The 18,510-nt window shown below is 44.1% G+C and overlaps 1 long non-coding RNA gene across 1 annotated transcript in view; it reads right to left on the reverse strand.

Annotated features, from left to right (window-relative positions):
- The window catches only part of LOC135374639 (uncharacterized), a 75,300-nt gene extending 66,236 nt beyond the window's left edge, over nt 1-9,064 (reverse strand). The window contains exon 1 of the long non-coding RNA XR_010417037.1: nt 9,014-9,064. This is a non-coding gene — a long non-coding RNA (uncharacterized LOC135374639). The remainder of the gene's footprint in view (nt 1-9,013) is intronic.
- Nucleotides 9,065-18,510: the final 9,446 nt, after the last annotated feature.

Genomic DNA, 18,510 nt, shown 5'->3' on the forward strand with positions numbered 1-18,510 from the left:
AAAAGAAAAACGAATGCTCTGCCAATTGGATCAGCTTGCTTGCGCCCTTGGAATGTCACGCGATGCGCATGCGTGAGCAGCGAGCAATACGAATGTTGTTGGGACGAGAGGCTGCCGGGAATCGAAGGTTTAACTTTTCGGTGTGTATTAGTTTTTGCGGGTAACCTAAAACTAGTTAAAGCTAACCTTTTGGGGCGCCGCAAAAAAAAAGCGCCAAAGATTTGTCAAAGGAGTACACGGACTTTGAAGTCATAAAGCGACAGAAAGGCGACGGTGTCACCGACGCAACTCCAACTTCGTCTGCACCGGAGTCAGCAACGCTACTGTGCTGCAAGTACTCCGCAGTTGAGTTGTCGCCAGACCCAGACAAAAAGCCGTATGATCGCTTTTGGGAACATGTTGCATCGAAACGGCACATCAAGCTAAAAACAGCGGAACGCGAGCAGCGTCTGCAGCCCACCATGATGGACACGCTCGTTCGTCAAAGAGAACGGGAGAATCAAGCGGAGGGTATCATCCACGACTTCGTGCATGCACTGAGCTTCGACGCAATAAGCTTAGGACATGCGGATGGTGAAATCGGAAAATTCGTCAGAGCATATCGTCCTGCGGCTCGAGTGTGAGCTCTGATGCTCTATAGGATGTCTATACAGTATGCCTCTTTTTATGGAAGCTGCAGTATTGATTAAATTCTCCCTCCTCCGGAAAAATACTCAAAGGATATACTACGTCACAGGCAAAAATGTTCGTTTTGTGCTGGAGTGTGGCTTTTTCTTAGAAATAAGCAGTTTTCACTGCAACCACATGTTCACCAGCTTATACGGATTTCATTTCATGGAACGTGAGACAACATCTCCGGCAGCAGCCACATGAACTTTTATTGTAAAATTCTGCAGCTGTTCCAATCTTTGTTGCCATTTAGCTGTAGCATATCGCATTTTGTCACTTTCTAAAGAAGTTTCTGTGTGATAGCCGCATTCTGTTTCTGTTAGGTTCAGATAACGAAGCACGAAGAAAACTGCCTACTGCTGAACAAACATCAGACCTGCAATCTGATGCAGACTCACGACGTCTCCGGAAGAAACCTTGTAGGCTAATTAGCAGCAGTGACTCTGACAGGGTCGATAAAACAGTGCTACCACCACCGCCAGGTTTCGTATTAAGTTGTTAAAAAATTTTTACCTATGTTTTCACATCTCTCTGATTATGTCAGTGTTGTGCTGTATGTGCGTACAGCATTTCATTATGTTTTCTGCATTGTGTGTGGCGTTGCAGTATTACAGAGTTCCATTGTCTATGTCAATTTCGATACTGCCAAAATAGTGGTCTGAGGAGTTAAAATGTTTTAGTTTGTTGAAGTGATTGGTAACTTCGCAAGGCATACGCAGAACAAGGGACACAGCGCACGGTGCCTACCTAGTGTTAATGCAGCTTCTTATGGTAAGAGAGGAAGATAAATGTTGGCTAGCACATTATGTGCTTCCTCAAAGCATGCTGGAAAACTTGCACCTGCCACAGAGCTGAACAAAGCACTTTTCATCCCTCAGCATCATCATGCATTCTGTTGTCACTACAGAAAGTCTCCTTCGTGAGGGGATATACATAACATAATGCTTACAAATAGTAAGAAAAGATACCAACCATAACCTTACTGAAACTAGATTCGTTCTTTGAATGATTGAGCATGTCGCACACTAGAAGCATTCTATTTGCAAAGCTCGGTGGGTGCAAATGTGCTTATGTTTAAGAGGTTAAGTATCTGGAGTGTGGCTGGAGTTTATTCATGGGTGCCTTCTGATATGTCGACGGATCTCTGTTGCCAGTAGATCTCAGTGGAATCAGTTGCTGCAATCAAGTGGAATTTGAGTTCAGCAGTGCTTGTTTGACAATCTCACAAATGAGACATATATGAATAGGTGAATGCATATAAATCAATGAATCAATAAATGAGAACAGGTGAATCAGCCGGCATACGTCTGGTGCAGGGATGAGCAGTCTTCAAGTACATTGCATTTAAACTACAACAAAACATAATTCATTTAAAATGCTGTTTAATCTATAAATACCTGACTTTATTTCTGTATTTAAATAAGATATTTGAGAAATTGTATTTATAACTATGTTTAAATAGAGTTCATTTTTCTAAATACTATGTAAAAGCTGGTAAATACAATAAAGACAGCAGTCAGGTGTACGTGGCAAGACTGTTAGGAACTGTAATTATTATAAGGTCACACTGGACACAATGTAGAACACAAAACATTTGCCAGGCGTAGTTGGTTCAGTCATACTTAAACGCTTGGAAACAAAATATGCTTGAGGCATTGTTTCAAGTGATTACTGCGCAAATGTCTACAGAGCAAGAGTGCGGGAGATACTGTAAACGTTACTGTTTATTCGCAATGTATTAATTTTCGCGAAAAATTGTACTCGCGAACAAAGCTTGACGTTTATCCCACGAAAGGAAACAGCCCTGAAATCGCTAAATTAAGTACTCGCGAATAATGCATTCGCGAAAATTAATACATCGCGAATAAAAATACGTTTACAGTACCATACGGGTACCTGGAACCTCTATATGGTGCCCTAGTTTTGACAACTAATTTCTCAGCTCTGTCAAATAGTCTCACGAATCATGACAAAAAATGTTGGTTTAGCAAAAGCTCATGCTGGTCACTTTAGGACTTTTTCATTATTGCTAAAATTTTGAAGTATGTGTGTAAGAGTAAAATGATTATTTGTGTGGTTTTGGTCCAGTATAGTAATTCATTCATTAATTCATTCATATTAATTCATTAATTTTAAAATGTATCTGAGTACTTGAATACTGTGTTTGTATTGATACGCTTAAGTTACAAAGTATTTACGGCAACTATTTAAGTATGCCAAAAAGTATTCCTTATTTTTTACAGTAAAAATATGTGAATGATAAATATTAACATTGCTGTACAGTTACACATGAACGCTACAGTGAAGAAGTTGGAGGAGCGTTGCAGCACAGAAATCATGGTATGTAACATTCGTCCATTAACCACTAAAGATTCACACTAACATTAAACATTAAACACTAACATTGAATGTAATTGTGCATTGTAATGTAATTGAGCTTTGTGCATTTGGATAGAATAGTGTTCACGCGTAGTTTGAAAAGATGTCCACCTTTTCTGTGGGTTTCTAGGTTGTAACGGGGTGCACTTTTCTTCAAGAAAGAAAAAGAAAATGTGTACTTTGGCTAAGACATGGGGCAAGTGTTTCTCAATGCAGTCTAAGCCTTCTCGTTGACACATCGACCCTATAACTAGGGAAGGTTTGTTTTCTCATCCCTAGCTTATTAGCAGCATTCAGGGGAAAACGGGTAGGCAGATCATGCTGTTGAAAAGGTTCAACAGCTGCTGGTCGCATAGACCACTTTGCCGGTTTTAAAACTGCCGTTGACATTAGCTGTGACACCCTGTATATAAACATTTCTCTGCTTTGTGTTTAGCACACCCTTTTACTATTTTATATTCCGAAAGAGATGACAGAAGGTTGTGAAATGAGAATTAGTAGAAACTTGCACCTCAACTGCGTTTCACAAGTTTTTCCACAGTGTTTATGTACTCTCGTTTGTAGTACATGGTGTGTACAAGGCTATTTGTGTTCAGGAAATAAATATGTTGCACTGATATTGGAAAGCAGTAGTTTGAGCGCTCTTTGCCATTCTGAGCCGCAGCGGTTGGTGGGCAGTGGGAGGAGGGGATACGCGTTCTCTGGGCTGCATGCATGCTTCCCTGCAATATCTCAAAACACTCATGCAGTATCATTCCAGCTTGATCACTCAGGTGAAACGTGAGGAACTTGCAGAGACGTTACTCGTGTGGCCAAGATGTGCGTTTTTTTGGGATTGGCGTTCGTGACAATCCCCAAAAAACACACATCTTAACAAAACGGTAACAACGATAACAAACGGTAACAAAATGCATCGCCCCCATGCATGCTTCAGGGTCCATTGCGGGTATTTGCAGGTTCATTGCAACTCTGGTTAGCTTGGGTCCCACTGTGCTCTTCGTGATTGTTGCTGTGGTGGGCAGTTCGCTCATTTGTTGTGTGTCTAGGCCTTATTCTTGTTATCTATTCATGGGATCTATTAGCTTCATTACCATATTTGGTTCTTTGTTTCACAAAAGTGTGCAATCCCCTGACTCGGTTAAACATCTTTCTCCACGCTTGTCCAGCTGCCGATCCAACTGTAATGGCATGGCAATGCGTATGCATTTACGTATGCATATACGTATACGTATATCGAGAAAATAAAGTGTGGGGTTTTCGAGAAATCGATCCGTGAAAGTCGGTGAATTTCTCGAGGGTGATCCCGGTTTGCTCCCTCATACCGCCTTAGCTTTATGATTCACAATCTTTAACAGCATACTGTTAGAAAGAGCATGTAATTGTGCTGTCCTTGTCGTCAGTGTGAATCTTACTGAATAATGTTGACTCATACAATCTAACCCTTGTCTCTTTCCAAATAATGGCATGTATATCTACGCTTCTTTTTGTGAACGTAAAAAAAAGTGAGAGATAATGTGCGGCAACCCTGCCTCAATGCTGCTCGAGGTATTTGCAACATGACGTTGCATTGGGCATAACCGTGTGAGAGAGAGCTAGGCATAAGAGTAATCTCTTTTATTTCTCGTAACTGCTGCATTGCTTACTCTTTTCTACATTTACTTCTCAGGTTGCATCAGGTCAAGTCGGCTCCTCAAGAACGACACCGACAGTGAGATAGAAGCCCATATAAGATCTTGGCTGCGACACGCCAAGGAACAGCTTCTGCAGACAAGTAGGCTTGGCGACAGCTGTGATATACAAGGTGATTTCTTTTTTTTGTAGTTTTTTTTTAGTATTACAGTTTCTTAATTAATTACACCGAGGGAAGGTAAAACGGGTAGGAACACTTTATTACAATTAACATGACCAAGGCTTTCGTGCAGAGCCTGAACTTCATCAGGTTAAAGAGTAACCGTACAACAGGACGTATATATACCAGTAGAAAGGGAGGGAGAAAGGGAAATAGCAAAGCAAAAACACAATCGAAGACACTTATCTAGCTGAGGGAGTTGAAAAAGCAATAAGTAAAATAAGTAAAAGCGAAGCAGACCGGACAAGACCAAAAACTACAGCCCAGGGTCATGTGTCACAGGCACACAACAGGGGGAAAGTTCACAGCGCGGACAGCCCCAAAAGGCAAGGCGACCCTTCCGATGCTCCCTGTAACCGGGAGTTTCGGGGAGGACTCAAGGTCGCTCCGCAGTCCCCAGCCGGCCGCGCTGCCAACCCCCCCGGTCTGCAAACACATCCACCCCCAACATCCACACTTCCTGGATAACGGAAGGACGACCCACTTGAAGCTTAATGAAAAGTTGAACAACTGTAACGGGTCAGCGTATATGTTTAACCCATGTGGTTTTTGGTCTTGTCCAGTCTGCTTCGCTTTTTACTTATTTTACTTATTGTTTTTTTCAATTCCCTCAGCTAGATAAGCGTCCCAGATTGTGTTTTTGCTTTTCCATTTCCCTTTCTCCCTCCCTTTCTACTGGTATATATTTATACGTCCTGTGTACGGCTACTCTTTAACTTGATGAAGTGTAGGCTCTTCACGAAAGCCTTGTTCATCTTAATTGTAATACAAAGTTTTCCCACCCGTTTTACCTTCCCTCAGTGTAATCACAGTTAATTTGACTTGGGCGTTGCTTTTTACTTTGTATTGTATTGTTACTTTCTTAGTGTCAGAGAATCATGCACATGGTTTTTGCAGATGGATGGTACGGCCTGATAGAGAACTTTTCCATGAAATTTGCATGAGTGTAGTTTGCATAATTTGTTTGTAATTTGCACTGTTTAATTATTACTTTTCTCAAAAAACCAAAATGGCAGAAATGTAGGCAATCCTTTTTTGCACCCACTTCATATTTTGGGTTGTATGGCCCGAATGGATATTTTGGGAACCTTAAACAGAGCATGCACCTCAAATATGCATTCCCGGATGTACTCAGAAATGAAACGGAAAATCCACTTGCAGCAGCTGTAAAAGAGTGCAGGAAGTATGGATGGGAACTTAGGAACTTATAGTACCCAACAATTGCCCTTGCCTTTGAGCAAATGTCTTGAAACCCAGGTGTGCTGTTCTTCGCATCATGCACACAAAATTGAAACATGTGCGCAAAGTGTGCTACGCTCGTCCACTTCGTACAGGTGACAGCGGCAACGGAATTGCGCGCTTTGTCCGTGACAACGTAGCCAGGAAGAGACGCGGGAATGTGCCATTCTTCGATGACGGTTTCGAGTAAAGTTCTTTGCCGAGTGCTCAGCCTTCATGTGTCGGCACGCTATCACGAAATTCCGTAGCGTGATGTCTTCTCGTAGTACATGAAGCGTTAGGGAAACTGTCTCCTGCTCTTGAGGTCCAGCCATCTATCCAGCCAGTGGCATAGCTGCATGGAGATTCTTCAAAGATAGAACGCAGTTCGCACTCAACGCGCTGTTTAGCTTTCTCAAACATTTCAGGCACAATGGATCGTACGTGCCGGCACAACATATTCGGGAACAACGCAGTTCAAAAGACTCCTGAACGCCTGCTCTTCAACAATACTCTAGGAGTGCATGCCTTTGATATCCACTGGATGTCCACTGGATATCACCGTGTTGTCTGGATACTTGGGAGCAGCAACATACTGTCATCACAGCGGTCTTACGGGCTTTGTAGTACTCCTCGTGGTTCAAAAATAACGCTACGGGGCATAAAACTCATTAAAGATAGCGTGCACAGCTTCGGAACTATCACTTAATGCGCCCAATCTAAGAGACTGCTGCAACCACGCGGTAACAAATTTGTATTCTCAGGTATTGTAACTTTCTGCATGAAAGTGCGTAATAGCAAGTTCAAGGCGCCCACGAAAGTCATGCCCTGCATCTCCAAAGGAAAGAATAAACATACGTGCCATAAGTGCAAAATAAGTACACAATGCAACATTTGGGCAATAAATTACCAAGCAAAGACTACGCAAAGCAAAACGCGCTCGTAAACATACCAGGAGCGCCTCTGTGTGGAAAAATCGCTCCACGGAAAGGTAGCCCTGCGTCTCAATAAAACGTATTGTGACGAAGACGATGTGTCATGGGAAAAAATAAACGGAAGAAGGGGAGGTTAAGGGGACTCTACACATCCTTCCTGGAAACGAACACCAAGTGCGAGCTTCTTGCTTGAGGGTCCGTCGTTACACGGTAGCGCTCGCAACGTTACAGGTACCTTACCAGCCAGTGCAAAGTACGGGCATAATTCAGATCTCTCCCAGTTTAAGAAATAATTAAGAACGTGCAAAATTTTCGCGTACCACTCGTGGTTTTGCGATACTAGGCGGACAAAATATGCGCTTGAACCCAGCCACTTTACATCATGTGAAAGACCATGTAAAGCTATCGGATGATGCTAATCCAATGGTGGCAGCCATCATCTGCAGGAGTCTCATCCATGTCACATGCATGTGCACATTTTACGTTTCATACTGCCTGGGGGACTGGCGGGAACCTGAAACAAAACCTACTATGTTCCCAGTGGATAAAGATCTTTACGAAACTCTTCGTTTCTTCTCACTGCTTTGTCGGTATGTTTGTCCAACTGGGGCTTCTCGTCAAGGCGCACAATCCGATGCATGCGGGCTGTGTCGTTTTCGTCATACCATCGTTGTATGTAATGACAAGTTGGATGACTCGTTGACGAACTGGCCTGCTCCTGTATAGGTACGAAGCCCAGAAGAGCACGCTGATGGGAATATCAACCACTCTAGTCCTGAATCACCCATCATCCAAAACATTCTTTTACGGGTTCCTTGAATTCTCTACCTGATGTCACTGTCGCATTATATCTAGGGTTGCCAATCGGGATATCCCTGAATCCCGGACAATTTTTTACGTCCCGACATTTCTTCCGGAAAATCCCGGGATTTTCGTGACAGCGAATATGACTGAAAAGTAAAACACCTGCAGGCCATCAGGCAGAGACTCACCACTTAGTAAGGAAATAGCACTTTTTATGACTGGCGGAGGCAGAGGACTGCTGCCTACGTGATAGGTACAGATATATCTGAGTGTCATTTCGTCTAGCGCAGAAGCTGAACGGACCTTCAGTTTGGCAGCCAGTATTTTCACAAAAGTTCACTCCGAAGTGAATGACACTACCCTCGATGCTCTGTGCTTTCTCAGGCCGTGTGTACCATTGCACAATGCACAATGCACATTGTACAATGTGACAAGCACTCAGCCTCGGTGTTCAGTGTTTCGTTTTTTTTTTCATTCGTCTTTTTTGTTTCTGTTACGCAGTGGAATGTTACACAGTTTAAAGAAATCATTAAGTAATATTTCCTGTGACTTCAAGTGTTGCGGAACTCGCCTTCTTTTCACGCGCAACAGTGAATTTCGCATCAATAGAAAAGGAGTGGCACTGTCATCGCAGAAAATAAAAATAAAATGTGAGAATTTCGTCGGCACTACTTTACCAATGTGGTTACACTGCGAATTTTCGAGTGCTTTCCTTCAGGAAAAGGTAGAATTGGCAAAGCGCAGGTTAGATAATTCTGACCCGCGTAGGACTACACTCGGAAGCACAACTCTAATTATATCTTATCGCCTCATCTAACACCTGTAGTTGGTGAGTGGAGTGGGGATAATGTCGAAAGAAGATTGCAATGATGTGATAGGAACCCCTAGAGGATACCAGACCATCAAACTTTGCCCAACAGCAGGGTGCTTCGACACCCCATCTTGTTGGCACTGTAGGGTTGATTTTCCCCAAAGCGCGCGTGTACACGTCTCCCTTTCCCACCTGGATAACCTACGACAGCTTTGGATACATGTGGTACATAAAAGACTTTGGAACCGTCCGATGCTTGCGATTTTGGATAAATCGATACTTCACAACAGTATCGTACAACTACTCGTATAAGTCTTCCGTCGGCAATGTTGTTGTGAGGCAACTCACCTGGTCCGGATTTGTGGTCATGATTCAAGAACGTGGAGTTGTCACGAGCGTCTGTAAAATACAAGTAACCTTATCACTTGATCCGATGTGGCACAATCCGGAGGTGCATTTGACACCCGGATCAACGAACACAAAACCAAACCACACAGCACGATTATAAAATGATATTTTTCTCGTTTTCATCAGAAAGAAAACACTTTTCCGAGTCTAGAACCAAACTTTTACCTTCGTCATGCGAGGAGTTTCCTCGGGAGCGAATTTAAACGGAGCCGCGAAGGGAGTACAGCTGGCGCCACGCCGTGTCGAGCTGCCGCGCGAAGACACCGTGCGCCGTGAGTAAAGGCGGGGTCCCATAGCCTCGATTTGAGCAGCAGCAGCAGAGCAACAGCAGCGGAGCAGCAGAGCTGCAGCGACACGAGGGGTCCCATAGCACTGGGCGAGAGCAGCAGCAATTCCCTGCTGCTCTCGTATCCGAATTTTTGGTTGCTGTGCTGCCCTGTTGCTCTGCAGCCTGAGCAGCCGGTCTCGAAAGCCAATCAGGAGGCTGGTTGGTATTGTTTTCGTTCGACGGTGTTTAGGGTTAGCTGGGCGGTGAGTGACGGCAGAAGGTTTGTTTCCTTTTGTTCCGTAATTTGATTCTGAAGATCTGGATACGCTTGTGATTGCCAGTAGTTTGGAGCGAGTGTTCAATCATCGGGACTGCGTGAAGTGCGCATTCAGGACATAATTCAGTTCATAAGTTCAATAAAGTGTTCGACCGAACCTACGTGATACATATGTTGTGTACCAGTTGTAGCTACATGTTCGCTTGTTTTCTGGAAAGTACTTCAAAGCCCGTGACCTGATAACGTACAAGCAAATTACTTTCACGTCCATGTCGTGTGAAAACCAAACCGAACAAATTTCTTGTGGTCGGTATTCTAAGACCTTGCTAGGTGGTTGTAAATGAAACTGACCCTTGGAAAGGGTTAGATGGAGATAGACAACGTTCAGACAACAAAAAAAGGTTCGACAGAGATAGATAATGAACCGATTCCTTGTGAAAACAGGCAGAAAGCAGCGAATACTAGCAGAAGGGGCCTTTGTTTTCGTTAGACAATTTAATTTCACTAATAGCAACGTACGCATTTGACAGTCACCGTAAGTCAAAATATCGAATACTATAGTAACGAGGCAATATTTATACGACAAAATCCCGTAGAAGAATCTCCACACAACACAGCAAGGACGGTTCTGCACAGCAGGAGGACGAACCTACATTGAATGTCATGAAACTGACTACACATCAACGAAGAGTCAATCAGGTAATACGAGGCTCAGACCACTACCACACTCATCTCGAAGTTCACTTATGAGCTCCAAACCCACAATATATCTCTCACACAAACGCCTTTCACCTAGGATTGCGTTCCTAGGTGTGTGCACTAAAAGGCTTAGCCGCTGCGTACGCCTTCGGAATGTGCGAAATGTAAACAATGCCACAGTTGCCAACACGCTTTGTGTTTCCTAAGCCGCTGCTGCCGCTAATTCAAAACGAAGCTATGGGACGCCTCCAGCAGCAGAGCAGCGGCAGCAGAAAGCTGCTCTGCTGCCATGTTGCCGTGTTGCTGCTGCCGCACCGCTGCTGCTTTGCTGCTGCTGCTCGCATAAAGCTATGAGACCCGGCCCTAACTTGACGCGAACTACGATCGGGCGCGCGACACGTCATCGTGACGTGTCGTGGTCCCGCCAGGAGCATGCGCCGTAGGATCATGCATATGCGTTGCGGTCATCTGGTCCATGACGCCAGCTTCCGCGCGGTGGTCGCAGTCTGTCGCAGTAGCATCCTGTGAGTTTCGCCGACATACCGAGACAATGTTGGATGGTTGGTTGCCCTAATTCACGTCAATATCCGCGGAGCATCTAGTGTCATATGTTTCTCAGTGACGAGACGGACAGCTTTTGATGACAGGAAGCAATCGGATCGCCGGAATGGAAAGCATTATCTTGCCTCACATTCAGGCTGTTCACAAGTCTCTTTAATTTTGTGATTTGATTTCAGTTTACCTTATCATATGCACAATCATATCAGGTTATCCTATCATATATGATATTGACGGGGCCATTTTCTTGTTTATACCTGAATAAGTTAAGATAATGAAAAAATGGCTAGGAAGCAAGCGAGCTGGTGAATATGATGCATAATGTAAAACCCCGAGACTGACGTCCTGAATGACTGAATGACATCCTCAGGAAGTCATCAACTGGTCCTCCCAGAAAATCAAGAGCTGTGCGACAGAATCGCGGCTCCTCCATTCCACGAGAAATGCTCCAGGTATCATAGACAGTCATCCTTTTTGGAGACAGAGAATTTTACGGTGGACCACCCTTTATTTCAGAAAGAAGTCAGTCAGGTCCCAGGATCGGCCCAAAAAACAAATGTGTTTATGGAGTCTGAGCAGTTAAACTAAAAGTAATATTTCTCGTCCCGCAGGCTACCCACAGGGACGGGCACATGACGTACCTGAATGACTCTTCACGGACAGTCCGAGAGTGTTATCCTCAGGACGTTATGGGGATAACCGCGAAGGACGAAGACACGATGACACTGTGGAGACATCCTGAGGACCGCGTGTGTTCTTGGGGACGAGCAGGCGCCAACGCAACGCCGCTAACTTGGCAGGCTACCCACAGGGACGGGTACAGGACGTACCTGAATGACTCTTCACGGACAGTCCGAGAGTGTTATCCTCAGGACGTTGGATAACCGCGAAGGCCGAAGACACGATGACATGTTGGAGACATCCTGAGGACCGCGTGTGTTCTTGGGGACGAGCAGGCGCCAACGCAACGCCGCTAACTTGGCATTACGCGATGCCGGTGACGTAACGGGGGCCAAAAAAAGAGTCTGTACAACTATTCGATCAGCAGGAGAATTAGCGCGGGAGAGGAGGAACGCAGAAGAGACACTTCAAGCGCGCGCTTCTCACAGAATGGAGCGATTTCACCCGGAAAAATTCTGGCATATTAGTTTCTCGACGGCAAGAATAGTTTCCAGCAAAAAAGAAAAAAAACTATGAGGGTTCGGGAAATTTCATAGTCCCTTTAAGGCCCACTGTTGTACAGACCGATACCTCATCATTTTTGATCCGTGGAAAGCTCGGGGCGTACGCAGTTTTGGACAATTCTGAATAAGTGTCACGAAAATGCGCACGCCTCCCGTTCTCAACAAATGAGGATGATAGTTGGCTAGGAATGTGCTATGCAGTGTTGTTCATTTTTAAGAGTGTAGAATGTGATCCTAGCGAACGCACCAAACGGAATTTGGAGGAACGGTGATAACAACGCGATAACGGCAAGGGAGCCTACATACATCCGACTTCAGCGCGGTGATACCTCCAGCCGATGTCCCTCAGGCGGCCGCCATGTTGGTCCCCTGCTTTGTCAGAATCGTCAAGGGTATTGCAGAGATGAAATTCACCGCATGGCACGCTGCTAGCCAACCATCATTGCCTTCTCCTATTTGTCGAAAATGGGAAGCGTGTACGTCGTTTTGTTTTTGATTATGTGCGGCATAAGTGTCACCAAAAAAAGGCGTACACCTCTCGTTTTAACAAATCAGGGCAGATAACGATATTGTGGTTGACTGAGAGCGTGGTATACGGTGAAGTTAGTTGGTTTCTAAGAGTAAGAGAGTATGCTCGCAATACCACGCCGTCTAGGGAATGAGGACCAAGGTGGCCGGCGGCATCATGTGGTGTGTCAAAGATTGACACCACCCTAAGACGGAACACGCTGATGTAGGCACCCTAGATCACGCAGGAAATGAGACACATATGGAGCCATTTTTTATTTCTAACGCGAGCGAACGGCATCCAGTCCTTAAAGCTCAGCTACGCCGATTTTCGGGTGTTACAGAATGGAATGGTACTCACACGATGTGTTCATAAGGGAACACTGATTATGTATGCAAAATAGTTATCCCAAACTCCTCGCGGTTTTCCGAAAAAGTGAATTTTTAGTTTCACTGACATCCCGTCTTGTGGCCCGCAAACCCTGTGTCGACGACACATTCGTGGTCTGCCCGCGCTCCGGCTTGGCATGACTTTTGGCTTGGTTTCTTCCGCCAAGCCGGCCAGTTTCTTCTGCCGAGCCGTCTGCTGCGCAGATTCACATTGGGGAAGTGATAAACAGTTCGCTATTAGGGAGCCTGTATATTTCTGGACTTCACTAAACCCACGAGGAACGTGAGTTTTGCTTCCTTCGACTGCAAAGCATTTGCTAGGCCAGTACAGACTTCCTGGTGTGATTCGTGTTCTGTGCTGCGTGCCGAGAATGTGTGAGCGTTTTGCTCCCGTCTGCAAGAACACTTCAGCATGCAGTGCCAATGTTTCAAACCACAATTTTCCGAAAGCCGAAAGAGAAATCTATTGACTGCAACAATCGGTTACAACTCCGACTGGGTGCCACCTTCGAAAGCAGTGATTTGATCTGTTCATCTGGCTCATACGAATGTTACGGAAGCAATGCGCAACTTGTTTCACAAGAAGCCGAAGATGTCTCGTCCGGGATGCTGTGCCAACCTTATCTGCAGCAGGAGATTGCAGGGGCAGGACTAGGCAGCAGATAAAGGTAAGACGCGTAATGTTAGGCAAGTCAGTCATGCGGTGCAAATTGCATCACGTAGAAGAGAAAAATACGCTATCTGTCAGTTACTGCTCCATCCTTTAGAGATTACGCCCCAGCGGGTGTATTCTCAGTACAGATTTGGAATTGCCTTATTTGTTAAATGATTTCGCAGGCATTCTGGCACCACCGAAAAGCTTGCACCGTCTGGGTTTCAAGCTGAAGGCTGTCACCAGTGCCAACCAGACGCCCCTTCAAAGTTCATCTGTTTTTGTTGACGGAACAGTGACACTTGGTACTGAGACATTTCATTTTCTGATTAATCAAGTGCATTCCATCCCTTGTGCTCGACTTCTTGTGTTCGTATACCCTTGCTGTTGCTCGCTAGCTTAGAGCAACCATGCCTGAGGTACCAGCGCTTTCAGAGTACATTTAAGCAGTATCATCGTATCATATGCACGGCAGCACATCTTGTGTATTTTGAGTAAGGTATAAATTCAATGTTCGCTCAGCTGTTGTATTTTGGTCACAAATAAGGTTGATTGATTGATTATGTGTTTAATGGCAAATAAGGTGTTCTTCCAGAGCGCTCAAGGGCAGTTCAAGCAGTTTGATGTGTGCAACAGCACATACTTTTTCTCAGTTTTGACTAAGGTAAATCGAAATCTTCCAGTTGATGTCTTTCGGTAATAAATTATGTTTTTCGAGACATTCAAACAGCATCATGTGTGCAACAGTACATACTTTTTCTCAGGTGCAGCAGAAGCTTGTGTTGCATTCAAGTGGTATCATGTATACAAAAACTTGTTTTATGCCTTTCTGTAGCTGCTGTACTAATATTGTGAGTAGAGAGACATTCCTGCATAACATATCGGAGCATCTTGTGTGCTATTGTTGGTATGATCTGCAGCAGTATATTGATAATGTTAATTATTCAATGACTTCAGCTAACATTTACATTCTTACTTCCAGGTAAACCTGTCACGCAGATGCCATACCCCTTGGTATACATAGTTCAAGATTGTACCGAAACAATCCACCTGGAGCATTGTTCTTCAATTGGCAGTGGCATTACTATCACAACACACCACATACTGCATGTGTATGGTGCATGTACAATGCATCAAACCTATTCTCAGGTACAGGCCAGCTGGTACGCAATTACAACATGAAACAACTGACACAGAGACCGTAAAGTCATGCCTTTTCCTCCGCGCCTCGGGGGGGATATGTTTATTATATATAAAAAAATAAGAGGGAAAGGTTAGCCACCGGTATGGCGGCTTGCTATTCCCAGGAAAAAAGGGGGAAAATAAAGGCAAAGAAAAAGGCCTCGGGTTTCATGTTATTATCCTCACATGCAGCTCAATTCGCCTGTGCTGTGCAGCATGAGCAAAAGCATATATTGTTTGTGGTCACATGACACGGAACACAAATACAGTGAAACCTTCCTATGTTGGACACCCGCGGTGCAGCCGAAGCGTCTCCTACTTATGGAGGTGTCCGAGTTACAGAATATGACTGCAACAAAAAATGGAAGAGATCACAGCTGTGAGAAATGTCCCCCTTCTTCAATTTAAGGTCCTTAGTGGTACCTTGTGGTGGTGCCTGGTAGTGGTACCTCTACCCACTCTTCACTGATAATTATTACTGATTTTAGTATATTCAATTCTGTTCAGATTCTACTCAATGGCATTACCTCTGGAGCTTTTCGAGCAGCAAGGACTTGTCTCTGAAGCGTCAGCCCACTTCTGATAGCTTTGATGCAGTGCTCGTTCAAAGGCTCTAGACAAACTGAAGACAAGTGCTCACATAAAGAATTACAATGTAGACTGACAGCACTTGTTTTTGGACTCTAAAAACTAAAGCAACAAAATGTTGTGACCAGTCAGGGGCAAAAGTCAAGGCCACTGGCCCATTTGGGTTTTTTTGGTGCAAAGATGGGCCGATATTGAGGTAATTTGGCCAGGGTTTTGTCCGACTTTGCAGGGAAAACCCTATCCTACTTCCAAGATAGGGAGGTGTCCGACATAGAGAATTTCGTCCCCATGTAGTTTCAATGGGAGCCTGCCCGTGCAATGAAATCGTGGGGAGTTGTCCCAGGTAGGGAGGTGTCAGACTTTGGAGGTTTTACTGTACTATAGAGCATTCTACATCATGTAATCTAACAGTTGTTCACGTTTGGATATTTTAACCATGGAATTTACCCTGCATGCACCATACCATGTCCAAACACGAACAACTGCTAGAGAGCAGCATGTACTGTTTCCGTATAGCACTTATGGCTTGCGTCCTGTGATCGAGAACAGTGATGTCTTTTTTCTGCTACAACCAGTAAACTACAGTAAAGATTTAGAAATACTGTGTCATACCATAAAGCACTATGGGAAATGGCAGTTTAAAAAACTGGAGAAGACTGTCATTAGAATGGGGGACATGTTCTACGGTGAAATTTTTTACAGTGTGTGCTGTACCACGTAATGCACTGCAGGCCTACCACAGTATGGTAACGCTCTGAATACTAATTTGCTCAAAAAAGGAATGTGTGCGTTTCTTGTACTAACTTCCCCTTATGCAAGGTTGTAGAAAAATGTTTTCAGCTAATGGGGAGGGAGAGGACATCATTCTGGAGTCTCGTTGACCTACAATGTGTCGTGTGTGAAGGTAATTTTGAAGAGTGTAGGTGGTAAAAGACTGTGTTCCCACATTCTTGGCAGTGTTGACTAATAACCATAATGAACTAGAGAGTACATTTCTTGCTTCATATATTTGTGTCATGGCAGAGTATGTAGAGATACATCTGTCTCAACATGCAGGTGCCAAAACTGCTTTTTGTGTCTAAAATATGACGAATAGTCGTCTGTTCAACACCACTAATCATGTGCCGGCCTCCATGACCTGTCTGTGACATTCCAAAGTGATTAACATGTCCCATAGATGTGTGCAATGTTGAAGATGATTGTGTACCCTCTATGGATTCTTGTTTCAAGAAAAGTACTGTGTGATTTGCTAACAGCACCTAGCTGTACCTTCACAATTCTACATAAAAATACGTCAAGTTTCCGGAAGGAAACATCATGAAGGTCCATAGCGAAAAACCCTGAGACGAGGGATAGGGAGGGACATACACAATGTCTCAACATAGCGTGTTTATGTCCCTTCTTGTATCTCCTCTTCAGGTTTCGCCATCATGGACACTATCACCAGCTCGCTTGCTGTTGAACCGTTCTTTCAACGATAAGGGTCACTTTCATGGACTAGATGGCAACCAACATGCTGTCAATAAAAAGAATAATGGAAAGAGCTAAATATGATCCTTAGGCTGTGTGTGGTCATTGCTTTCTGACAAATGGTGACTTAGAATTTCAGGACAGTGCCTGCAGTGGTAGTATTCTTGTGTTCTCACCCTTGACGCCCATTGTGTGTCATCGGTCACCTGTAATCTGCTAATATGCACATAGCTAAAACAAAGTATATTTGTATTTCTTTGAATACAGTTGGTAGAGCACATTGTTTTTTACATGTTCTATGGAAAATATAAATAAAGAATTCTCTACTCTGCAAGTCTCCTGTCAGCTCTACAAAGCAGCTTCGAACTTCACTAGAAGCCACGTGTGAAACCTGGACCAAACTAGTGGTGAGGGTCCATATAGGTCATAGATAGATACTATTATTATTATTATTAGATCATAGGTCAGGCTTAGGTCCTGGTTGGTAGCAACGCATTTGAATCTTATTAAAAATTGGTGCAGGAGGTGACCAACATAACTAAATACACCAACTGAGTCTCACAAATTTTGTGGTGTTATACTTTTGAAACAACATTAATACGCCGCAGTGGTCTTTTCTCCTTTGTTCCTTTTAACCTAGAAATATTAGGTCTTCGGCATCACCAGCCCTAGTTGCTGAGCATGCAGTTATTTACGTTGAGCACTGCAGTTTCATATTTGTTTCTCTGGACAAGCAAGCCCGCTTCCCCATTTTTATAAGAGTCTTTCAGCTTTGACAGGGCATTTGTGGACAAGGAAAACATTTGGACTATTGTGTATTTTGCTATGAAGTGCACCGTACAAGGCAGAGGACACCATCAACCATTTCCACCAAGGTTATTAAATTTGTGATAAAGTACATATACCTTTTGTCACTGACTAATTTGGTGGCAAAGTTACCTGAGTGGCAGTTGTGGAATTTTAAGCACATGTTTAAAAAAAATAGGATATGGGAAGTGCTGACTGGTTGAACATGTGGAGTACCCAATATAATAATTGGGGGTTTACGTCGCGAGACAACTGAGTGTGGAATACACAGCACAGTGTAATGTTCCTTATTCTGGCAATGTTAGCATGGTTCAAGAAGTGGGAAATGTTGCACTACCCTTAATAACATCTGTTGGGCATGCAAACAGGATACACATACCCTGATCTGAAGACACTATGCCTAACCCAAAAGCAATATGAGATCGACCCGTACGTGTTTATTTGCGAAACTATTTATGAATGAAATATGGCCTGTGTGGTATAGAACAATGCGCACACTCAAGTAAACATGCAAAAAATACGTATAAGGGCTCTCGACCTACGTGCCGCGATGCGCTCTACGAGATAAACAACACACTACAAAACTACATCCAACACTTTTTGTGCGGGGCAACTCTATTGAGCACTTTCATATAACCCACGAATGGTTCAACGAGTGCAGTTCGAGTGGTCACGATACATTCCTACGTCGTTCATTGCAGTCGCGCTATGATGCTGCACAATATATGTATCTCGTGTAACAAGCCTGGCAATCGCACGATGTGCATGGGCAGAAATACGGCCTTCTTTCTTTGAAGACCAGTCCTCTGCAGGTATATGCTCAAACGATCACCAAGTCTCACGTTGTTGCTCAAT

The sequence above is a fragment of the Ornithodoros turicata genome, unplaced genomic scaffold (assembly GCF_037126465.1).
Source record: "Ornithodoros turicata isolate Travis unplaced genomic scaffold, ASM3712646v1 Chromosome88, whole genome shotgun sequence".
Taxonomy (NCBI): domain Eukaryota; kingdom Metazoa; phylum Arthropoda; class Arachnida; order Ixodida; family Argasidae; genus Ornithodoros; species Ornithodoros turicata.